Here is a 25,575-nt window from a genome sequence, read left to right as displayed (position 1 = left end):
AGCCCTAGGAGTGGTTTGGACCCCCCTTTTACTGGTACTTTTTGTCAAGTTGAAGTTTGTGTTCACGGTTGTTAAGAATGTACAGGGCTTGGAGTTTTGACCAGGGTCAGTTTTGACCGATCCTCAGCGGAGCAAGATAGAGACATGGGACCTTGTCCTACCCCCCCATTTGTGTGCACCCCGAGTCCAACGGTACCACCCTTGAGTCTCTAGGACTTAGGGTTCTGGAGTTATGAGCATTTGAAGTTCCCCCATATAAGTCAGTTGGGAGAGTGAAAATTTGGGGTTTTAACCAGAGTCAGTTTTGAACGATCCTCAGCTGAGAAATATAGAGACATGGGACCTTGTCCTACCCCCCCATTTGTGTGCACCCCGAGTCCAACGGTACCACCCTTGAGTCTCTAGGACTTCGGGTTCTGGAGTTATGAGCATTTGAAGTTCCCCCATATAAGTCAGTTGGGAGAGTGAAAATTTGGGGTTTTAACCAGAGTCAGTTTTGACCGATCCTCAGCTGAGAAAGATAGAGACATGGGACCTCGTCCTACCCCCCCCCCCCCCCCCCCCATTTGTGTGCACCCCGAGTCCAACGGTACCACCCTTGAGTCTCTAGGACTTAGGGTTCTGGAGTTATGAGCATTTGAAGTTCCCCCATATAAGTGAGTTGGGAGAGTGAAAATCTGCCTATGTGTGAAAGGCCCAAAGTGTTCCCCCAGAAAGTGTTTAGGAACACATTTCAGAGCCCTAGGAGTGGTTTGGACACCCTTTTTGTGGTACTTTTTGTCAAGTTGAAGTTGGTGTTCACGGTTGTTAAGAGTGTACAGGGCTTGGAGTTTTGACTAGGGTCAGTTTTGACCGATCCTCAGCGGAGCAAGATAGAGACATGGGACCTTGTCCTACCCCCCCATTTGTGTGCACCCCGAGTCCAACGGTACCACCCTTGAGTCTCTAGGACTTAGGGTTCCGGAGTTATGAGCATTTGAATTTCCCCCATATAAGTGAGTTGGGAGAGTGAAAATTTGGGATTTAACCAGGGTCAGTTTTGACCGATCCTCAGCGGAGCAAGATAGAGACATGGGACCTTGTCCTACCCCCCCCATTTGTGTGCACCCCGAGTCCAACGGTACCACCCTTGAGTCTCTAGGACTTAGGGTTCTGGAGTTATGAGCATTTGAAGTTCCCCCATATAAGTGAGTTGGGAGAGTGCAAATCTGCCTAAGTGTGTGAAAATTTGGGATTTAACCAGGGTCAGTTTTGACCGATCCTCAGCGGAGCAAGATAGAGACATGGGACCTTGTCCTACCCCCCCATTTGTGTGCACCCCGAGTCCAACGGTACCACCCTTGAGTCTCTAGGACTTAGGGTTCTGGAGTTATGAGCATTTGAAGTTCCCCCATATAAGTGAGTTGGGAGAGTGAAAATCTGCCTAAGTGTGAAAGGCCCAAAGTGTTCCCCCAGAAAGTGTTTAGGAACACATTTCAGAGCCCTAGGAGTGGTTTGGACACCCTTTTTGTGGTACTTTTTGTCAAGTTGAAGTTGGTGTTCACGGTTGTTAAGAGTGTACAGGGCTTGGAGTTTTGACTAGGGTCAGTTTTGACCGATCCTCAGCGGAGCAAGATAGAGACATGGGACCTTGTCCTACCCCCCCATTTGTGTGCACCCCGAGTCCAACGGTACCACCCTTGAGTCTCTAGGACTTAGGGTTCCGGAGTTATGAGCATTTGAATTTCCCCCATATAAGTGAGTTGGGAGAGTGAAAATTTGGGATTTAACCAGGGTCAGTTTTGACCGATCCTCAGCGGAGCAAGATAGAGACATGGGACCTTGTCCTACCCCCCCATTTGTGTGCACCCCGAGTCCAACGGTACCACCCTTGAGTCTCTAGGACTTAGGGTTCTGGAGTTATGAGCATTTGAAGTTCCCCCATATAAGTCAGTTGGGAGAGTGAAAATTTGGGGTTTTAACCAGAGTCAGTTTTGACCGATCCTCAGCTGAGAAATATAGAGACATGGGACCTTGTCCTACCCCCCCATTTGTGTGCACCCCGAGTCCAACGGTACCACCCTTGAGTCTCTAGGACTTAGGGTTCTGGAGTTATGAGCATTTGAAGTTCCCCCATATAAGTGAGTTGGGAGAGTGCAAATCTGCCTAAGTGTGAAAGGCCAAAAGTGTTCCCCCAGAAAGTGTTTAGGAAGACATTTCAGAGCCTTAGGAGTGGTTTGGACCCCCCTTTTTGTGGTACTTTTTGTCAAGTTGAAGTTTGTGTTCACGGTTGTTAAGAATGTACAGGGCTTGGAGTTTTGACCAGGGTCAGTTTTGACCGATCCTCAGCGGAGCAAGATAGAGACATGGGACCTTGTCCTACCCCCCCATTTGTGTGCACCCCGAGTCCAACGGTACCACCCTTGAGTCTCTAGGACTTAGGGTTCTGAAGTTATGAGCATTTGAAGTTCCCCCATATAAGTCAGTTGGGAGAGTGAAAATTTGGGGTTTTAACCAGAGTCAGTTTTGACCGATCCTCAACGGAGAAAGATAGAGACATGGGACCTTGTCCTACCCCCCCATTTGTGTGCACCCCGAGTCCAACGGTACCACCCTTGAGTCTCTAGGACTTAGGGTTCTGGAGTTATGAGCATTTGAAGTTCCCCCATATAAGTCAGTTGGGAGAGTGAAAATTTGGGGTTTTAACCAGAGTCAGTTTTGACCGATCCTCAGCTGAGAAAGATAGAGACATGGGACCTTGTCCTACCCCCCCATTTGTGTGCACCCCGAGTCCAACGGTACCACCCTTGAGTCTCTAGGACTTAGGGTTCTGGAGTTATGAGCATTTGAAGTTCCCCCATATAAGTCAGTTGGGAGAGTGAAAATTTGGGGTTTTAACCAGAGTCAGTTTTGACCGATCCTCAGCTGAGAAAGATAGAGACATGGGACCTTGTCCTACCCCCCCATTTGTGTGCACCCCGAGTCCAACGGTACCACCCTTGAGTCTCTAGGACTTAGGGTTCTGGAGTTATGAGCATTTGAAGTTCCCCCATATAAGTCAGTTGGGAGAGTGAAAATCTGCCTAAGTGTGAAAGGCCCAAAGTGTTCCCCCAGAAAGCGTTTAGGAACACATTTCAGAGCCCTAGGAGTTGTTTGGACCCCCCTTTTTGTGGTACTTTTTGTCAAGTTGAAGTTTGTGTTCACGGTTGTTAAGAGTGTACAGGGCTTGGACTTTTGACCAGGGTCAGTTTTGACCGATCCTCAGCGGAGCAAGATAGAGACATGGGACCTTGTCCTACCCCCCCATTTGTGTGCACCCCGAGTCCAACGGTACCACCCTTGAGTCTCTAGGACTTAGGATTCTGAAGTTATGAGCATTTGAAGTTCCCCCATATAAGTCAGTTGGGAGAGTGAAAATTTGGGGTTTTAACCAGAGTCAGTTTTGACCGATCCTCAACGGAGAAAGATAGAGACATGGGACCTCGTCCTACCCCCCCATTTGTGTGCACCCCGAGTCCAACGGTACCACCCCTGAGTCTCTAGGACTTAGGGTTCTGGAGTTATGAGCATTTGAAGTTCCCCCATATAAGTCAGTTGGGAGAGTGAAAATTTGGGGTTTTAACCAGAGTCAGTTTTGACCGATCCTCAGCTGAGAAAGATAGAGACATGGGACCTTGTCCTACCCCCCCATTTGTGTGCACCCCGAGTCCAACGGTACCACCCTTGAGTCTCTAGGACTTAGGGTTCTGGAGTTATGAGCATTTGAAGTTCCCCCATATAAGTCAGTTGGGAGAGTGAAAATCTGCCTAAGTGTGAAAGGCCCAAAGTGTTCCCCCAGAAAGCGTTTAGGAACACATTTCAGAGCCCTAGGAGTGGTTTGGACCCCCCTTTTTGTGGTACTTTTTGTCAAGTTGAAGTTGGTGTTCACGGTTGTTAAGAGTGTACAGGGCTTGGAGTTTTGACCAGGGTCAGTTTTGACCGATCCTCAGCGGAGAAAGATAGAGACATGGGACCTTGTCCTACCCCCCCATTTGTGTGCACCCCGAGTCCAACGGTACCACCCTTGAGTCTCTAGGACTTAGGGTTCTAGAGTTATGAGCATTTGAAGTTCCCCCATATAAGTCAGTTGGGAGAGTGAAAATTTGGGGTTTTAACCAGAGTCAGTTTTGACCGATCCTCAGCGGAGCAAGATAGAGACATGGGACCTTGTCCTACCCCCCCATTTGTGTGCACCCCGAGTCCAACGGTACCACCCTTGAGTCTCTAGGACTTAGGGTTCTGGAGTTATGAGCATTTGAAGTTCCCCCATATAAGTCAGTTGGGAGAGTGAAAATTTGGGGTTTTAACCAGAGTCAGTTTTGACCGATCCTCAGCTGAGAAAGATAGAGACATGGGACCTTGTCCTACCCCCCCATTTGTGTGCACCCCGAGTCCAACGGTACCACCCTTGAGTCTCTAGGACTTAGGGTTCTGGAGTTATGAGCATTTGAAGTTCCCCCATATAAGTCAGTTGGGAGAGTGAAAATCTGCCTAAGTGTGAAAGGCCCAAAGTGTTCCCCCAGAAAGCGTTTAGGAACACATTTCAGAGCCCTAGGAGTGGTTTGGACCCCCCTTTTTGTGGTACTTTTTGTCAAGTTGAAGTTTGTGTTCACGGTTGTTAAGAGTGTACAGGGCTTGGACTTTTGACCAGGGTCAGTTTTGACCGATCCTCAGCGGAGCAAGATAGAGACATGGGACCTCGTCCTACCCCCCCATTTGTGTGCACCCCGAGTCCAACGGTACCACCCCTGAGTCTCTAGGACTTAGGGTTCTGGAGTTATGAGCATTTGAAGTTCCCCCATATAAGTCAGTTGGGAGAGTGAAAATTTGGGGTTTTAACCAGAGTCAGTTTTGACCGATCCTCAGCTGAGAAAGATAGAGACATGGGACCTTGTCCTACCCCCCCATTTGTGTGCACCCCGAGTCCAACGGTACCACCCTTGAGTCTCTAGGACTTAGGGTTCTGGAGTTATGAGCATTTGAAGTTCCCCCATATAAGTCAGTTGGGAGAGTGAAAATTTGGGGTTTTAACCAGAGTCAGTTTTGACCGATCCTCAGCTGAGAAATATAGAGACATGGGACCTTGTCCTACCCCCCCATTTGTGTGCACCCCGAGTCCAACGGTACCACCCTTGAGTCTCTAGGACTTAGGGTTCTGGAGTTATGAGCATTTGAAGTTCCCCCATATAAGTGAGTTGGGAGAGTGAAAATTTGGGATTTAACCAGGGTCAGTTTTGACCGATCCTCAGCGGAGCAAGATAGAGACATGGGACCTTGTCCTACCCCCCCATTTGTGTGCACCCCGAGTCCAACGGTACCACCCTTGAGTCTCTAGGACTTAGGGTTCCGGAGTTATGAGCATTTGAAGTTCCCCCATATAAGTCAGTTGGGAGAGTGAAAATTTGGAATTTAACCAGAGTCAGTTTTGACCGATCCTCAGCGGAGCAAGATAGAGACATGGGACCTTGTCCTACCCCCCCATTTGTGTGCACCCCGAGTCCAACGGTACCACCCTTGAGTCTCTAGGACTTAGGGTTCTGGAGTTATGAGCATTTGAAGTTCCCCCATATAAGTGAGTTGGGAGAGTGAAAATTTGGGGTTTTAACCAGAGTCAGTTTTGACCGATCCTCAGCGGAGAAAGATAGAGACATGGGACCTTGTCCTACCCCCCCATTTGTGTGCACCCCGAGTCCAACGGTACCACCCTTGAGTCTCTAGGACTTAGGGTTCTGGAGTTATGAGCATTTGAAGTTCCCCCATATAAGTCAGTTGGGAGAGTGAAAATCTGCCTAAGTGTGAAAGGCCCAAAGTGTTCCCCCAGAAAGTGTTTAGGAACACATTTCAGAGCCCTAGGAGTGGTTTTGACCCCCCTTTTTGTGGTACTTTTTGTCAAGTTGAAGTTGGTGTTCACGGTTGTTAAGAGTGTACAGGGCTTGGAGTTTTGACCAGGGTCAGTTTTGACCGATCCTCAGCGGAGCAAGATAGAGACATGGGACCTTGTCCTACCCCCCCATTTGTGTGCACCCCGAGTCCAACGGTACCACCCTTGAGTCTCTAGGACTTAGGGTTCTGGAGTTATGAGCATTTGAAGTTCCCCCATATAAGTGAGTTGGGAGAGTGAAAATTTGGGGTTTTAAACAGAGTCAGTTTTGACCAATCCTCAGCTGAGAAAGATAGAGACATGGGACCTTGTCCTACCCCCCGATTTCTGTGCACCCCGAGTCCAGCGGTACCACCCTTGAGTCTCTAGGACTTAGGATTCTGGAGTTATGAGCATTTGAAGTTCCCCCATATAAGTCAGTTGGGAGAGTGAAAATCTGCCTAAGTGTGAAAGGCCCAAAGTGTTCCCCCAGAAAGTGTTTAGGAACACATTTCAGAGCCCTAGGAGTGGTTTGGACCCCCCTTTTTGTGGTACTTTTTGTCAAGTTGAAGTTGGTGTTCACGGTTGTTAAGAGTGTACAGGGCTTGGAGTTTTGACCAGGGTCAGTTTTGACCGATCCTCAGCGGAGCAAGATAGAGACATGGGACCTTGTCCTACCCCCCCATTTGTGTGCACCCCGAGTCCAACGGTACCACCCTTGAGTCTCTAGGACTTAGGGTTCTAGAGTTATGAGCATTTGAAGTTCCCCCATATAAGTCAGTTGGGAGAGTGAAAATTTGGGGTTTTAACCAGAGTCAGTTTTGACCGATCCTCAGCTGAGAAAGATAGAGACATGGGACCTCGTCCTACCCCCCCATTTGTGTGCACCCCGAGTCCAACGGTACCACCCTTGAGTCTCTAGGACTTAGGGTTCTGGAGTTATGAGCATTTGAAGTTCCCCCATATAAGTCAGTTGGGAGAGTGAAAATTTGGGGTTTTAACCAGAGTCAGTTTTGACCGATCCTCAGCTGAGAAAGATAGAGACATGGGACCTTGTCCTACCCCCCCATTTGTGTGCACCCCGAGTCCAACGGTACCACCCTTGAGTCTCTAGGACTTAGGGTTCTGGAGTTATGAGCATTTGAAGTTCCCCCATATAAGTCAGTTGGGAGAGTGAAAATTTGGGATTTAACCAGGGTCAGTTTTGACCGATCCTCAGCGGAGCAAGATAGAGACATGGGACCTTGTCCTACCCCCCCATTTGTGTGCACCCCGAGTCCAACGGTACCACCCTTGAGTCTCTAGGACTTAGGGTTCTGGAGTTATGAGCATTTGAAGTTCCCCCATATAAGTCAGTTGGGAGAGTGAAAATTTGGGGTTTTAAACAGAGTCAGTTTTGACCAATCCTCAGCTGAGAAAGATAGAGACATGGGACCTTGTCCTACCCCCCGATTTGTGTGCACCCCGAGTCCAGCGGTACCACCCTTGAGTCTCTAGGACTTAGGGTTCTGGAGTTATGAGCATTTGAAGTTCCCCCATATAAGTCAGTTGGGAGAGTGAAAATCTGCCTAAGTGTGAAAGGCCCAAAGTGTTCCCCCAGAAAGTGTTTAGGAACACATTTCAGAGCCCTAGGAGTGGTTTTGACCCCCCTTTTTGTGGTACTTTTTGTCAAGTTGAAGTTGGTGTTCACGGTTGTTAAGAGTGTACAGGGCTTGGAGTTTTGACCAGGGTCAGTTTTGACCGATCCTCAGCGGAGCAAGATAGAGACATGGGACCTTGTCCTACCCCCCCATTTGTGTGCACCCCGAGTCCAACGGTACCACCCTTGAGTCTCTAGGACTTAGGGTTCTGGAGTTATGAGCATTTGAATTTCCCCCATATAAGTGAGTTGGGAGAGTGAAAATTTGGGGTTTTAAACAGAGTCAGTTTTGACCAATCCTCAGCTGAGAAAGATAGAGACATGGGACCTTGTCCTACCCCCCGATTTCTGTGCACCCCGAGTCCAGCGGTACCACCCTTGAGTCTCTAGGACTTAGGATTCTGGAGTTATGAGCATTTGAAGTTCCCCCATATAAGTCAGTTGGGAGAGTGAAAATCTGCCTAAGTGTGAAAGGCCCAAAGTGTTCCCCCAGAAAGTGTTTAGGAACACATTTCAGAGCCCTAGGAGTGGTTTGGACCCCCCTTTTTGTGGTACTTTTTGTCAAGTTGAAGTTGGTGTTCACGGTTGTTAAGAGTGTACAGGGCTTGGAGTTTTGACCAGGGTCAGTTTTGACCGATCCTCAGCGGAGCAAGATAGAGACATGGGACCTTGTCCTACCCCCCCATTTGTGTGCACCCCGAGTCCAACGGTACCACCCTTGAGTCTCTAGGACTTAGGGTTCTAGAGTTATGAGCATTTGAAGTTCCCCCATATAAGTCAGTTGGGAGAGTGAAAATTTGGGGTTTTAACCAGAGTCAGTTTTAACCGATCCTCAGCTGAGAAAGATAGAGACATGGGACCTCGTCCTACCCCCCCATTTGTGTGCACCCCGAGTCCAACGGTACCACCCTTGAGTCTCTAGGACTTAGGGTTCTGGAGTTATGAGCATTTGAAGTTCCCCCATATAAGTCAGTTGGGAGAGTGAAAATTTGGGGTTTTAACCAGAGTCAGTTTTGACCGATCCTCAGCTGAGAAAGATAGAGACATGGGACCTTGTCCTACCCCCCCATTTGTGTGCACCCCGAGTCCAACGGTACCACCCTTGAGTCTCTAGGACTTAGGGTTCTGGAGTTATGAGCATTTGAAGTTCCCCCATATAAGTGAGTTGGGAGAGTGAAAATTTGGGGTTTTAACCAGAGTCAGTTTTGACCGATCCTCAGCGGAGAAAGATAGAGACATGGGACCTTGTCCTACCCCCCCATTTGTGTGCACCCCGAGTCCAACGGTACCACCCTTGAGTCTCTAGGACTTAGGGTTCTGGAGTCATGAGCATTTGAAGTTCCCCCATATAAGTCAGTTGGGAGAGTGCAAATCTGCCTAAGTGTGAAAGGCCAAAAGTGTTCCCCCAGAAAGTGTTTAGGAACACATTTCAGAGCCCTAGGAGTGGTTTGGACCCCCCTTTTTGTGGTACTTTTTGTCAAGTTGAAGTTTGTGTTCACGGTTGTTAAGAATGTACAGGGCTTGGAGTTTTGACCAGGGTCAGTTTTGACCGATCCTCAGCGGAGCAAGATAGAGACATGGGACCTTGTCCTACCCCCCCATTTGTGTGCACCCCGAGTCCAACGGTACCACCCTTGAGTCTCTAGGACTTAGGGTTCCGGAGTTATGAGCATTTGAAGTTCCCCCATATAAGTCAGTTGGGAGAGTGAAAATTTGGAATTTAACCAGAGTCAGTTTTGACCGATCCTCAGCGGAGCAAGATAGAGACATGGGACCTTGTCCTACCCCCCCATTTGTGTGCACCCCGAGTCCAACGGTACTACCCTTGAGTCTCTAGGACTTAGGGTTCTAGAGTTATGAGCATTTGAAGTTCCCCCATATAAGTCAGTTGGGAGAGTGAAAATTTGGGGTTTTAACCAGAGTCAGTTTTGACTGATCCTCAGCGGAGCAAGATAGAGACATGGGACCTTGTCCTACCCCCCCATTTGTGTGCACCCCGAGTCCAACGGTACCACCCTTGAGTCTCTAGGACTTAGGGTTCTGGAGTCATGAGCATTTGAAGTTCCCCCATATAAGTCAGTTGGGAGAGTGCAAATCTGCCTAAGTGTGAAAGGCCAAAAGTGTTCCCCCAGAAAGTGTTTAGGAACACATTTCAGAGCCCTAGGAGTGGTTTGGACCCCCCTTTTTGTGGTACTTTTTGTCAAGTTGAAGTTTGTGTTCACGGTTGTTAAGAATGTACAGGGCTTGGAGTTTTGACCAGGGTCAGTTTTGACCGATCCTCAGCGGAGCAAGATAGAGACATGGGACCTTGTCCTACCCCCCCATTTGTGTGCACCCCGAGTCCAACGGTACCACCCTTGAGTCTCTAGGACTTAGGGTTCCGGAGTTATGAGCATTTGAAGTTCCCCCATATAAGTCAGTTGGGAGAGTGAAAATTTGGAATTTAACCAGGGTCAGTTTTGACCGATCCTCAGCGGAGCAAGATAGAGACATGGGACCTTGTCCTACCCCCCCATTTGTGTGCACCCCGAGTCCAACGGTACCACCCTTGAGTCTCTAGGACTTAGGGTTCTGGAGTTATGAGCATTTGAAGTTCCCCCATATAAGTCAGTTGGGAGAGTGAAAATTTGGGGTTTTAAACAGAGTCAGTTTTGACCGATCCTCAGCGGAGAAAGATAGAGACATGGGACCTTGTCCTACCCCCCGATTTGTGTGCACCCCGAGTCCAGCGGTACCACCCTTGAGTCTCTAGGACTTAGGGTTCTGGAGTTATGAGCATTTGAAGTTCCCCCATATAAGTCAGTTGGGAGAGTGAAAATTTGGGGTTTTAAACAGAGTCAGTTTTGACCAATCCTCAGCTGAGAAAGATAGAGACATGGGACCTTGTCCTACCCCCCGATTTGTGTGCACCCCGAGTCCAGCGGTACCACCCTTGAGTCTCTAGGACTTAGGGTTCTGGAGTTATGAGCATTTGAAGTTCCCCCATATAAGTCAGTTGGGAGAGTGAAAATCTGCCTAAGTGTGAAAGGCCCAAAGTGTTCCCCCAGAAAGTGTTTAGGAACACATTTCAGAGCCCTAGGAGTGGTTTGGACCCCCCTTTTTGTGGTACTTTTTGTCAAGTTGAAGTTGGTGTTCACGGTTGTTAAGAGTGTACAGGGCTTGGAGTTTTGACCAGGGTCAGTTTTGACCGATCCTCAGCGGAGCAAGATAGAGACATGGGACCTTGTCCTACCCCCCCATTTGTGTGCACCCCGAGTCCAACGGTACTACCCTTGAGTCTCTAGGACTTAGGGTTCTAGAGTTATGAGCATTTGAAGTTCCCCCATATAAGTCAGTTGGGAGAGTGAAAATTTGGGGTTTTAACCAGAGTCAGTTTTAACCGATCCTCAGCTGAGAAAGATAGAGACATGGGACCTCGTCCTACCCCCCCATTTGTGTGCACCCCGAGTCCAACGGTACCACCCTTGAGTCTCTAGGACTTAGGGTTCTGGAGTTATGAGCATTTGAAGTTCCCCCATATAAGTGAGTTGGGAGAGTGAAAATTTGGGGTTTTAACCAGAGTCAGTTTTGACCGATCCTCAGCGGAGAAAGATAGAGACATGGGACCTTGTCCTACCCCCCCATTTGTGTGCACCCCGAGTCCAACGGTACCACCCTTGAGTCTCTAGGACTTAGGGTTCTGGAGTTATGAGCATTTGAAGTTCCCCCATATAAGTGAGTTGGGAGAGTGAAAATTTGGGGTTTTAACCAGAGTCAGTTTTGACCGATCCTCAGCGGAGAAAGATAGAGACATGGGACCTTGTCCTACCCCCCCATTTGTGTGCACCCCGAGTCCAACGGTACCACCCTTGAGTCTCTAGGACTTAGGGTTCTGGAGTCATGAGCATTTGAAGTTCCCCCATATAAGTCAGTTGGGAGAGTGAAAATTTGGGGTTTTAACCAGAGTCAGTTTTGACCGATCCTCAGCGGAGCAAGATAGAGACATGGGACCTTGTCCTACCCCCCCATTTGTGTGCACCCCGAGTCCAACGGTACCACCCTTGAGTCTCTAGGACTTAGGGTTCTGGAGTCATGAGCATTTGAAGTTCCCCCATATAAGTCAGTTGGGAGAGTGCAAATCTGCCTAAGTGTGAAAGTGAGTGAGTGAGTTGGGAGAGTGGAAATTTGGGGTTTTAACCAGGGTTAACCAGGGTTAGTTTTGACCGATCATTGGGACTGGGAACCCTGCGATAATTGCTCAGATTTTTATTGTTATTGATCCAAGCCTGAGGGGCTAAGAGCCGCACATGTGAAGCATGTAAAAATTATGGAAAAAATTATCATTTAAGTGAAAGACATGAAAAGATCGCTGTGAAAGAGACCTTTGGGTTCTTTGCATAACCACTCTTTGCTTGTGTGTAGCCAGGAAGAAGTGACAGTCATACATCCAGTAATTATTGTTTGAATGACTGTCAGCGTGTAGTGTCAGCCCTTTTAATAGGGGGAGGGGGTCTTTGCCCTTTCTGACACACTTGGGTGTGAGTTTGAATCCTCACCTACACTACCCAAAGAAATGTGGTAATGTAAATAACCCAGATAACACCAAGAAGCTTAAAACATAATTTAGGTAGTATATTGTTTCTCTTAAAACATATTTATATATTTGCTGTTGCAGATTACTTATACATAAATGTCATTTTTAAAAAATATTCTTTCCTATCATGCTGATCCGAGGGGGATTTAATGATCTCGCTGCATCATTTTTGTCTCATCTTGGATTGTCTTTGATAGAGCGCATTAAATTTCTCTCCTGTACAGGCCCCTCATATGTTCAGGAGTGGAGGCTCCTCATGAGGCCTACAGACAGATCCATGTTGTGGAGGATTCAGATGACTTTAATCACCACTATTCATCATGTGGAAGAGAAAGGAAGGATCCACAGATCCGTGTCTCCATCCTTCCCTCTTCAACGTTCCACACAGTCTCTTCATCCTTCTTCTACCAATGGATCAGGTCAAACACTGACACCAGCAGTATTTGGGGGAATGGTGGAGTCCCTATCTGTCTGTCTGTATAATTCACTACTCTAACAGCAGGAATGATGCATCTACAAAAGCTGCTTCCCAGTTAAAGCACCAGCTCCCCCAGTTGTAGCATGATTACCTTTTCTAGTTGTTACTTAAACTGTTATTTGATTGAAATAGATGTACTTGTTAATTTCAGACTCTTCCTTTGGTCTCGTAAAGCCTGTGTGGAAGCCCTTAACAACACTGTGATTTTGGTATGATTGGGGAGAAGGCACAGGTTCAGCATGGTAGATTTTCAGATGTCCAAAGGTCACAGCATTATGGGCCATATTCTTTGAAGGAGGTAGCTTCAGAAAGAGGCCACATCCTCTGCGCTCAGGTTTTTACGTGGCTCATATCAAGACCGGAGTGAACTATGTGGAATAATCATTATGTGTTTGTATTTAGATCTACCCACTGCAGAGGAGCTGATGAGGCCCATCCGCCCAGAGAGGGACCATATCAGAGGGTTCACCCTCCAGCCTATCTGGTTAGGACTAAATCTTTGAGTTATTCAAAATGGTCACATCACAAAACATTAGTTTGATCATTCACAGGTTGGTCCAGTTTTCACATAAAGTATCTCAGATTGGTGGATTTTCAGATTTGGGGACATTATGCACTCATGTCAAATCATCAGCAGTCTAATCTTGATAACTCAGTTGTCCACATAAATAGGGGCCCAGGGCCTTGCTCAGTCTGAAATTCAAATTCAAGATGTATCCAAGACTTTACAGTTTGAAGTCTGTGAATGAGATTTTTTTGGATATAATTTCAGTTTAAGATGAGTTAGAACCAGAAGCTGAAAACACTGGCTAAAGTTCAGTATTTAATTAGCAAGTGACATTAGCAGACTTTCAGGGCACATATTCTGTTTTTCTTCAGGGTGGCCTGCGGGACCTTTAGTATATCTCCTTCTTGCAAAAGCTCTTCCTTTGTAAAAGGAGTCTGACAAATGCACTTGTTGCCATCTCTAAACCCACAGGCAAAAGAAAAGGTCAACATCCTGTACAGACATATAGAAAGAATGTTTTCAGTGTTCAGAACTGGGGGCAAACTGTTTTGGGACTGTTGAGTGTAGTGCCTCAAAAAAACCCTTTCTTTCAGCTCCAAACCTGAATTTAGTTAAAAGAAAGTTACAACAGTAACACAAGTTTTACTTACAGTGCTGTGGAACTTTACCAAGAGAAAACATGCTGCTCCTTGGAAAGGACTTTCCCAGATGTGACAGAGTCACAAGTGAAGCAACCAGGAAAGACTGACCCTGTCGTGGGAATAAAGGGAGCCAAGGAACCGACTAGCCACCCATCCAGCTCCTCAGACCATCCCAACCATGACCTGACATGGAGCATCAGAGAGGAAGTGGACAGGCTGATGGAGGATCACTACAAGTCTTCTTCTTACATGTCGTCTGAGGCTGGCAACGTTAGGAAACAAATGGTGGGACAAAATTCAAACTCTTCTCCGTTTCAGCAGATAACATTATGGAAACATAAAATTATATAAATATATATATTAGAAAATTAACCGTTACTTAGAATAGGCTAATTGTGTAGAGCATAAACAGTTCAAATTTATCTAATGTTAGAGTGACATTGGCTGAAAATAGGCTTAGATGCTGCTTAGATACATAGAAGCTGGACCAACACCAATATGTACCAATGAACTTTTTTTTTTTTTGGAAGCAAGAAAACCTTTTTTTTCTGTAAAATATTTAATTACAGTATTGTTTAACCATGGTTTAATTACTAATAATAATAATTATGGACATTTTTCCCAGGCCTTCCGTAGCTCCACCATTTCTCACCCTTCTACATCTTCAGTGAAGAAGCCCACAGTGGCCCCTAGGAGAGGCAGAAAAATAGAGGGGAGAACAGCAGCAACTTCCAAGTCATCAGGGACCAGTAGAGCTGCTGCTACAGCCAAAACCCGTTCTCCACAGAGTCCGTCAAAAGCTGAGTCCGCGAAGAGCCAAGACAAAGATGACTACACAGGTTATTAGTGACCCTCACATGCAAATCATCAAGTTACCAAAACTGCTCTGATAATTCAAGATGAGGATTTGTCTTATACTGATGATACTGTTATATATTATACCATGATACAGATGCTATACAAAATATTCAACCCCTTTATTTCTTGCACATTTCATTGTTTAATGTTTTGTTCTTGTGCTTTAAAGCTATGCAAATTTTTTTTTATCCTATTTATGTTCAGTTGCCATTGAAGTTTGATTTTGATTTCTGAAGCCCTGCGTGCCTGCAGGAGCCAGTTGTGGAGCTTTGGAGTCAGTGTGTGTGTGTGTTTTTTTTTTTATGTAAAGGCACTGAATGACTTTTGTCTGATTATCTGAGGCAGATGTGAAGGTGAGCAGTGAGCTGGTGGCATCTGTTCAGTCCTTAGTGGCTGTCCTCCAGCAGCAGATAGACACCAGCAGTCACCAGGACACCAGACTGACACACAGTCCTCCGAAGAACAATGTAAGAAAATACTTAAAATATGAAATCCCTGCAAAAATATTGTCAGTGTGCAGATTTAAACTTAAAGTTTACATAATCAGGACAGTATATACTCAGTATTCTCACCGCTTGGTGATCCATGCAGATGGTGTGGAGGATCACTGTTTCTGTTTTTCAGGGTGGGGACACAGTATTTAGAGTGTGACGAGGAGACAGTCTCATCAGAGTTTGCGAGACTGTCGTGATTCATGACAGACTAAAAGTAACCTGTATATATACATTTTAATAACTCTGTTTTTAAAGTGCAAATGCAAAGTAATCAAATGAATTAAATTCATCACTCAGCCCTAACTGTCAGTGTTTGCAGGTGAGATGCCAGCGAACGATCATGTGAATGTTGCTGCGCTACTGAATCCTTCTGAACGATTGCATCGTGTAACAGTATTATGTTACTTCATCTGATACTGGTGTTGATGTCTGACTTGCAGAGGGATGAGGGCAGCTCTTTGGTGGACGAGCTGAGAGTCCAGCTGGCTCAGAAGGAGAGGGAGATACAAATGATGAAAGGAGGAGCAGAGAAGCTCGACTCCCTCAGACAGCAGAACTACCTGCTGCAAAGCAAGGTGCGCAAACATTCACAACACACAAACTTTCAAAACAAAATATGAATCAGCTACTTGTTTGTTTTAAAAAATATTCCTTTGAAATTCATATTGTGTCACATATTGTGTGTTTACCACACTGTGTGATTTAGCGCAGGGGCAGTTGGCTGTAGACTATTTTATTTGCTGTAAGTTGGACTATGAATTATCAACATTCAGAACACCTCATTCTCAGGTTTAGCTGTAGCAGGACCCTCAAGGGTGAATATCCAACAGTGAATGGTTGTAGTGCTGTTGCTACTTTTTCACAATATTTGTCAGCGTTTAAAAGCACAACCACCTGTGAGACTCTCAGTCAAGTATTTTGCCCACTTTGTTGTGTCGTAGATTTATCGAATAGAATTTTAAATGGATAAAACTGCCATTTCTGCCCTTATCTTGAGGGAATGATGAATGTCCTTGAAGAATATCTGTTCCAGAGTGGATGTGACCTGAGACTGGACGTGACTTATGACTCCAGCATAGTAGTGACCCAAAGCATGCAGCCAAGGCAAAGCTGGAGTTACTGTAGAAGCTGAAAGAGCAACAGATGGTTGAGACTGGAGTTAGGCTCAGGGTGATTTTTTGTGTGATCACTTTAGTGTGGGTGTTACAGACTTTGGTTTGAAAAACACACCTGACAGGACATAACAGCTCAACAAAGCTCATAAAAAATGCAGGGTTAAGGATTGAGAAACAAGGAAAGGAACGTAAACAAGGTTATAACTAAAGCCCTGATAGTATATGTATATGATAGTAGCTTTGCATCTATTTTCAGCTGTGTTTTGCAGGCACACTGTGCTTCTACTGCTTGTTGAAAGACAGATTTGCAGATGGTCAGTGCTGAAGAACTCTAAATCAGATACAACAGAAGTGGCCGGTCATGCCTTGTAGTAGCAGTGGTACATCAATATGTAGTAAATAAGCTGTGTTGTTGGTTTTTTCTTTTTTTGACTCCTCAGCTACGAAGTGCAGAAGGAACCAGTCAGAGGAGGAGATGGGCCGAGGCCACAGACCCTGCAACAGAGTAAAAACTCCAACAGATAGATAAAGAAATGAAAGAGCAGGAGGCGCTCATAAAAGGTTACCAGCAGGTTTGTCTCCCTGAACTCTCTTACTTTGACTGTCCTCAGTGCTCATGTCTGTCCTTAGAGAACTAGTGTAGGATTTAGAGGGATCTACTGGCAGAAATAGAACATAATACTAATATTTGGGGTAATAACTTAAAACTATGATTGCAGAACAACCTTGTGACTGAAAGTCTTTTATGAAGCTTCCCACTCTAATTCTCAGCACGGATCAGGGCGACTCCTGTGCGTGTGACGTCGCTGTTTTACAACAAAGTCAAAATGATGGTATTTTTTAAACAAGTGTTTAACAGTGGTGAAATTCAAATAGCTGAAAATTGTTTTTGTAGTGTAGGTTATTCAGGCAAATAACTTTCTGGGGTTGTATACAGCATTGTGCAAAAACAATTTTAGACATTTAGATTCTTATCCATCATGAAATACCATCAGTGAGGTGTATGATCAGCAACAAGAACACGGAGTCCTGCAGCAGATGATATGGCCCCCACATCACTGAGTCAGTCTGGGATTATATGAAAAGACAGAAGCAACAGAGAAATTAAAAATTTTCTGTAGCGTACCACTGAGTAACATGCCTCTCCCCCCAAAGTGATGGTAGCCAGATGGTGGCCTGACACTCATCATGTTACTATCACATGACTAGATCTCGAGCATTGTCACACACTGAAAGTAAGATTAATGAGACAGTGCTGAGTTTGTGATCACTAAGGAGCTTCCATCATCACAGTAATCAATGAGTGGTGCGAGTAAAGTAAAAAGCATCCTGATAATCCGAAGCCCGGCAGAACAGGACACAGCTTTGAAGCACCACATACATTTTTTGTTTTCTTCTTGTGTTTTTTTTAATGTTTGCACTGTTACACCACAGTAAAACTAAGGTACTTTACAGGAGAATGAGAAGCTGTACTTGCAGTTGAAGGCTCAGCAGGCAAAGACTAAAGCCAACGAGGAGGCCATGTTTAAGGAAAACCAGAGGCTGCTGAGTGAGCTGGATTTCACAAGGTGGGTTCAGGGTACATTATTGTTTGTACGTGTCTACAAAATAAAAATTTCCATTCAAAATGAACAATGGCCCAATTAGGAAACTTTACACATGGTTTTTAAATGTTTTTATGGTTTTTGTTTATCAGGGAGCAGCTGCGTAAAACCCCAAGGCCTGTGGGAAATATCTGTTTGATGGATCACACTCAACGCATTGCAGACTTGTTAGCTCAAGTACATACATTTCAGGTAAGTCCCACTATCACTGAATTACTGTTTGAATGGCAATCTGTTTCAGCCCCATCACTTATCTCTTATAAAAATATGTGTCTGTGTGCAGAGGAATGAGGCTAGGCTGTCTGAGGACATTCACAGACTGAAACAGGAGAAGCAGGCTCTGGAGGTAGACCTGCAGCTGATGAAGAAAGAGAGAGACCTGGCTAAAGCCAAGGCCATCTCCACTTCAGGTAAGACTGGATACAAGACAGGGCTAGAGGTGGAATGACCACTGAAAACTTGGATGTTAAAAGATTAGAAGCAGATCCCAGTTTTTATAAGACCCTTTTTTTTTTACTGTATGTGCATAAGTGATCTTTGTACAACGTGTATCCATCCTAAATGTGCCAGGTGATAAGACCTTTGAGATACGTGTATTGGAGGACAAGCACCGAGAGGAAGTGTCGGCCTTGAAGAAGAAGCTGCAGTGGTTTGCTGAGAACCAGGAGCTGCTGGACAGAGACGCTGGCAGACTGAAGGCTGCCAGCAGAGATAAACCAGCTCAAAGAGCAGGTGAGGCTGAGCAGTCACATGATGTTTATATACTAATTCTCATTTCATTTACCTTCAGGATAAGGTATACAAAGTTTTCATTTTCACTGGGTTATTTATGTGTAGGGTTGGAAAAAAGAATACAGAGGCTTCAGGAGGTAACTTTTTGAACACTTTATTTTGTTGTAGATTGAACTGTACATGAATAAAACTTCCGTTTTTGCCCATCAGTAGACACTCAGTAACCCACAGTGAAAACGTGCTTTTAGAAATTTTGAGAACATGGTCAGGTGCATCCTCTTTGCTTTCATTATCCCCAGGATGAGTCTAGGACTCAGTTGGAGTCCCTGAATGGAACTGATTGAACATACTGAAGTACTTCAGTTATGATTCATTATTTTTTTCAAATAGCTGTATGACAATTGTTAGAAAGCTTCAGCACCCCCCCGTGTGCGATCACGTGATGCGACGTTGACGTCATCGCGCGACGTCCCTGTTCTGCCGCGACAAGGACGCGCATAATCCGAGGACAGTGTACCAGTGTACTTCGATAGTTAATAGTCAGTCTATAACGCACATAATCCTGATAGTACCTGCAGTTCCAGCCGCTGATGTTTCCAGTTTCAAGTCGCTGATGAAACGTGAGTGTTGCTGTGTCGTATCGTTAAGTTTGTTTACTTATTACCGAGTCGCTATGCTAGTTAGCACTGTGTATTTTTCCGCCGCACGTCGCGGCGTCGTAAGGCTGCATGAAGTTCACTCGTGTATTTACATGTCGGTTCATTTCTATGTGAACAGTAAAGTCATGTGGCGTTATATTGAAAGAGGGAAATGAGAGGAGGTTGTATGTTTGATGTAGAACTTTATTTGAGCCCATGTTAAGTTGTTTATATTTTTTATGTGCTCCTTAGTTGCATTTAATGAGGCGGTATAATGTGTGTGTGTGTCGATGAATTAGCTGAATGCTGTTTTATTGCTTATTTTAGACTACTGTGATGCTGTGAACATCAAAGAGCAATAAATACAACTGGAGCACTGTTCCAAATCCTGTACTTCTTTACCTGTGTCCTGACCGACACAACATCTTGTCTGCTGTTGAACATTTGAGTAATCAGCGTACCAGCTTCCTACCTAACAACAATGTAACAGGTAAAAGGGGTTTCTCGTAGTGAGAATCACCACCTGAATCTGCAGCTCCCTCCTGCTTTATGGAGCTTTATGGTGAGTGTCAGTTCATTGTTTAACTGTCTGACCCACAACTCTACTGTTCTGATTCAGTCTCACCGTTCTCGGGCAGCTGTTTTCAGCAGAAGCTGTAAAAAAAACCCACTGTCCCAACACCTGCTCAGCATCAAACAGATACATTAGAGGCTGAGTTATTGTATCGGTTAAGATTTGCCTTTGGTACCTTAAACCATCTCCCAGAAGGTAAAGGCTCATAGAGTGATTGCAGTGACTGGTGTTCTTTCCTCTCTATAATCTTCACTGCAGTTTGTACAAGACGTAATGTTTGGTGGAATTAACAGCACCATCAGTGCTCCTCCTCTGCTTGGATGCAAACTGCCTGGGATCCAACACTGGATTAATCTGAGCTCCAAGCAGGGAAACAGTGTATTTTTTAGGTTTGTTTGTTTGTTTTTTTCCAGAGTGCTGGGACAGTGTGTGTGGGTCCAGTGCCTGCTGAACACAAATGCATTTTGTAGTGTTTTGTCATCACCAGCTGTAAAAGGAGCAGAAACCTTGTGCTATCAGCTATAATGTGGAGCTGAAAGACAGTTTACACTTTCTCAGTCTAACCTTGTGTGCTGTGTTGGAGATAACAGGTCGTCCTTATTTCAGGTGGAAAAACTGAAAACTGAAAAAGAAGCAGCGAGCAGCTCCGAAAGACAAAAGAGAAATCGGTGGAAACAAAGAAGATGCAGGACCTGGAGAGACAGGTTTCTCACAACAAACAAACAAACAAGCCCCTCCCCCCCTCACAGGTTTATGTCTCTTCATAGTTTAAAGAGTCTTTCTCTCTTTACCAGGTGAAGGAGCTGGAGAAGATACTAAGACACAGAAACCCAAACTTCCTGCCTGCTCTTATCTACGCCGCAGCTAGTGCTGGAGGCAAGGAGCACGCCGACGCTGCTAAGACGTCTCCGCCCGGCCGCATCACCACTCTGCTGGAGCGGAGGATTCAGCGTCTGGAAGCGGAGCTGGAGAACCGTGATGAAAAGGCCAAACACAGTCTGAGGGCCATGGAACAACGGTTCCACAGAGTGAAGGTACATTTTGTCACAAGGTGGGTTTTGTCAACATTGTAATATCTGAGCTGTGTGGTAGTAACTTGCCAGTGTTTACTCAACAATTAAAATATTTTAGTGTTATCAAAGCAGCATTTTGTTACACTTATATCTACAGCACAATAGAGTGGGCAAAAGGCGAGGAGGTTTGAAATGAGATAAAATTAATAACACAAAAATGAAAAATAAAGTCCATGAGATTCTTCCAGTAACTGGATGTGCCTTTGTGTTGCTTTGTGTAGCTGCACTACGAGCAGCAGATCTCAGAGCTGGAGCAGCAGCTGGAGCAGAAACAGCAGGTTGAAGCAGCAAACTCAGCACCTGAGACAAAGCCGTGGATGTCACAGGTTCAAACTCTGGAGGAGGAGCTACAGCGGGCGAAGGAAACCCACCAAGAGAAAGAAAAAGCCCTTCACAGCCAGGTTGAGTCTCTTCAGCAGCAGCTCGTAAACAAGGTAGGTTAATAAAAACTGTTACAGTAGCTCTAGCACGCTGTTACAGGCTGGTCTGTGGTGTGACAATGAAGGGTTTGTTAAACACAACCTTTAGAGAGAAAAGGTTGAGAGAAATATGACTATAAATATTCTTTTTTTCTGACTTGAATCGGATTAAGCAAAAGCCAAATCTTACCTGGCCGTGCAACCTGATTGTAAACCCCTCCCCCTGCAGGTCCAGCCGAGTCCAAGCCGACACCAGCGTCAAACCGAGGCAGCGTTTGGAGTTCGGATAGAGCGGTTGAACCACGAGCTTGCTGCCAAAACGCGAACCATTCGGGAGCTGAGCCGCACCGTGGAGAGGCTGCAGAAGGAGAGGAGGAGCATGCTGTCCATCCCCAACTCACGAGCAGAAACCCATTCTACAGAGACCAAACGGCAGCCAGGCCCAACAAAGACGCCCTGCTCTGCTACTGCGAGAGAGACATGTGGAGTGGAGGAAACTTTCCCAGCTGCTCAGTATGAGAAGACCTACCAACCCACTGTCTTTGCAGGTGTGGACATTTTGTTATGGTCAGCTTTTACATGCTTCGATGGATACTGTGCCCTGACATTAAAAAGGAAAGGCAGAATGACTAAACAGCTGAATGAGATATAAGATATTTGGATATTTCATTTTAATGTTGTGTCCCTTTGACAGGGAGTCACATCTCTGAGGTTCTGCAGGAGAGCGAGGCTCTGAGGCAGCGCCTGGAGCTGCTGCAGCTGCAGAGTGAGCAGGAGAAGGAGGCGTTAAAGGCTGAGGCTGCGCAAGCCAAGGAGGAGCTCTGCAGGTATGAGCTTCTGTGCAAACACATACAGTAGATGTTTTTCCTGCAGAGCATCAGTGTGAGTGGACATCAGGATATAATGTGGTCTTTTAGGCTGAAGGAGCAATCTGCAGAGCAGCTGTCCTCTATGAAGGCCGAGCACCTCAGGGAGTTAGACCAGCTGCGTATCACCCACGCCCTGGAGCACTCGTCCTCAAAGGTTGCTGAACAGGCCAATCAGCTCAACACTCAGGAGGTACAGCAGAGGATCACTAGCCAACCAGGCTCATTTCCACATCAGGAAATCCTGAACATGTTTCTGTTGCTTTAAACTTTACATGTACCTGCAGATAATGATGAGACATTTGCAAGACCAACTAAAAGAGCTGCAGGGAGCTAAAGAGGCACTGGCAATATCCAGGACCCGAGAGAACGCTTTGCAGAAGCAGGTGAGCAGGAGGTGGAGAGTTGGGGATGGTTCACACAAAAAAACATGTTCTAGCAAAATAAAATCTGTAGACTCCAAGCACCAGATACACATCAGAATGCGCTTATGAAATGACAACACTATGTGCAACATATTTAAATGAAAGTAAAGTAAAGAAAAAGAAAATGTGAGGGAATGGGGGAGTTTGAGTGTATTAGCAGCATATTTTAGCAGCTGTAGCACCAGCTGGGAATATTCTTTTCTACAGAGGTCTAAAGTAGAAAGATCGTTCAGAATCAATATTTCCAAACATTTGCTATTTTGGTTTATAGTCTGTAACTCAAAGCTGCAATGTGTTTCCACACCTCTTCACACTTGGACTCAGTGCATTTGCAGATATGGGTGTTCCTGAGGTTTTCAATTCAATTCAATTTTATTTATATAGCTCCTTCCACAATCAAAATTGTCTCAAAGCTCTTTACAGAGACCCAGAGTCTGACCTCAGAGCAAGTACTTAAGGCGACAGTGGCAAGAAAAAACTCCCTGAAGATAGGACAGCTAGGAATGGAGGAGAGGAGGAGAAATGGCAATGGACAATGTTAGAGGGTCAGCATTTAGATTACAGTTAGTGGATAATGTGTGCTCTGTCTCTATTTCAAAATAAGTGTGTATCTGTTGCACTGAATTATCATGTTTCATTAGATCCAAGAGGGAAAAGTTAATTATTTTGGTTTGTATTTTTTTTTCTTATCATTTTAACATGAAGTCACTGTTTCCACCTTGTGTATAGCTGACCAGACTGCTGAAAGAGCTGAAGGAAGCTAAAGAAGCTCAGAGCCCTGAGGTGAAACTCCTTTGTGGCCTGGAGAGGAAGATCCTCAACATGGAGCTCAGACACCAGCACAGAGAGAAGGAGCTGAAGCAGGTACCCAGGCCAAACACCTTTACCTTTACCCTGTAATTGCTTGCTGCTTTATGAAAAGTCATTTTTTAGGTGCTTTTTGGGGCCGTTTTGGAGCTTTTTCTCTACAGAAACTCAACAAGCTATGACACAGAGCTTCCCATAACCTGCCTGGTTTTTCACAGTGTTTTACAAACATGCTGCCATACATTTGCTTATCAAATGAAAATTAAATCCACCAATTTGCTCATCGCTTGCTCCTGGAAATGTCACATGGTGTTGAAAGTACCAAGCCTACTCCCCACCATCTTACCTCAGTAACTGTGCCTGCAGGTGATTAGTGGGTCATGGCAGGTGCTGGAGGCTAATCAGCAGTCAGAGGTGGAGCACTGGAAGCATCTGGCTCAGGAAAAGAGCAGAGAGCTGGAGGCTTTCCGTGTGGAGCTCGATTCCATCCTGGACATCGTGAGACACCTTCAAAGACAAGGAGTGGTGCTTCCCACTCCTGACCCCCCACCCCCATCACAGCCCTCCCTCAGTTAGATCTGACTCGTAGAAGCCAGTGAAAACTTGTGCACTCTAGCTAAAGACAACAAAAGCAATACTCAGTGTCTCAGCCTGAGACTTGGTTCAGGTGAAAGGACTCTCCTTTGACAGGCAGTGTCAATGGACATTTCTTTCTGTTCCAGACCAGTTGCAGACTCAACATTAGCAATAATTCATGTTTACATAACAAACAGACATAAGGCTACAAGCTGCAGAAACATTTGAAGCTGTGGCTCCGTAAGGAAAAAAAAACATTTGTTTTAATACATATACAAAAGCTACTTTTTTATTTAAATTATTGAAACTTAACTTAACTTAAGGTGTAGTGAAAATAAAGGGTTTTTTTTTTCAAGTGTCGTCTAACTATGATTTATTGTATTCAGTTAATCTCAGAACCTCAGTCCTGACAGTGTAAACTGTTTAAGCAGTTTAATCCCCAGATTCCCCTTAATCTTAACGCAGAGGATTTATAACATCAGTGCAGTGATTTAGGACACAGGGAACATTTATTAAACAACTGCATCTTTCTTTAAGGTGCTTAACAGTTGCGCCTGTTACTGCTGCAGCAGAGGACATATGTCTGGCATGGGACATGCCTTCTGGGTCTGTTCCCTTTGAGGTTTTCTGGGCACATCCATTCAGTAGGTGACCCCATGGTTAGAACCAGAATCGACAGAAAAAACTACACCTCTGTCCTGGGAATGTCTCGGGTTCCTCCAGGAGGAACTGGTGAGACTAAAAGCTCAGGGGTCACAACGATTATCAGGAATTTATTAGGAAATTCCTCCATGGGGGACAGTGTCAGTCAGTCAAAACAAGCTCCTTTATCAGGAACCAGTTTGATACCCAATCTATTTCCTAAAACTATAAAAAGTAACCTATAAGTCATTTAAAATTCTTTGATCTCAGTGAACTAAACGTCTTCTTTTCCTGTGTTTAGTCACAAAGTGGTTCAGCATATTATCCATGTTAAGTTGGAATCAAACCAATGGTGTCTGCTAAGTTATCCCATCTGATGAGCAGCTGCTCTCAGCTCTCCAACTCTATGTGAAATCATTGTGGTTATTGGTGTTTCCTGCCACTCTCGTCCCGCCCATCTAGAATGATTGGCAGCTCTGGCTCTCCCAGCAGCAGGTCACCCTCTCCTACCGTTGAGCTCTGCTCAGAGCTCACACAGTTAGGGATGCTGAAGTGGGCCAGCAGGATCGCTTCTTTCTCCCTCCTGTTAGCTGCCACTTCCAGCTCCTGGAGGAGCAAACCGTCCCCCACCTCCAGGCTGCTGCTGGGGCTCCTGTTGGAGCCTCCTGATGCTCCTCCACCCACACCACCAGCTGACATCCACAGGGGTCTGGAGCTCACCTGACCCTCCTTGGTAATATAACACTGGAAGAGAGAGCAGGATGGGTCCAGATCTCTAGGCCGGGGAGGAGGGGCTCCACTGTTGAAGTTGGTGTCTGTGTATCCAATCACATGCAGGTGCTTCTCACATGGCTGTCCACTGCTGCACACATGGAAAGGAGAAGATACAAAGAGAGACAGAATGCAGTGTATGTTAATTTTATGATTCATTTGAACAGTACACCAATGGCCATTAGCTTCTGAAAACCAGAGCTGTAACTGATCTTTTGACCTACTGACTGTGGCAGCTCACTCTCAGTGTGCTGTCATTTTAAA

General features: G+C 45.5%; 1 pseudogene; it reads left to right on the top strand.

Annotated features, from left to right (window-relative positions):
- Window positions 1-23,898, top strand: part of LOC121182854 — an 85,806-nt pseudogene extending 61,908 nt beyond the window's left edge.
- The last annotated feature ends 1,677 nt before the right edge of the window (window positions 23,899-25,575 follow it).

This window comes from Toxotes jaculatrix, chromosome 6 (assembly GCF_017976425.1).
Source record: "Toxotes jaculatrix isolate fToxJac2 chromosome 6, fToxJac2.pri, whole genome shotgun sequence".
NCBI lineage: Eukaryota > Metazoa > Chordata > Actinopteri > Toxotidae > Toxotes > Toxotes jaculatrix.
This window is presented reverse-complemented; position numbering and strand designations above follow the sequence as displayed.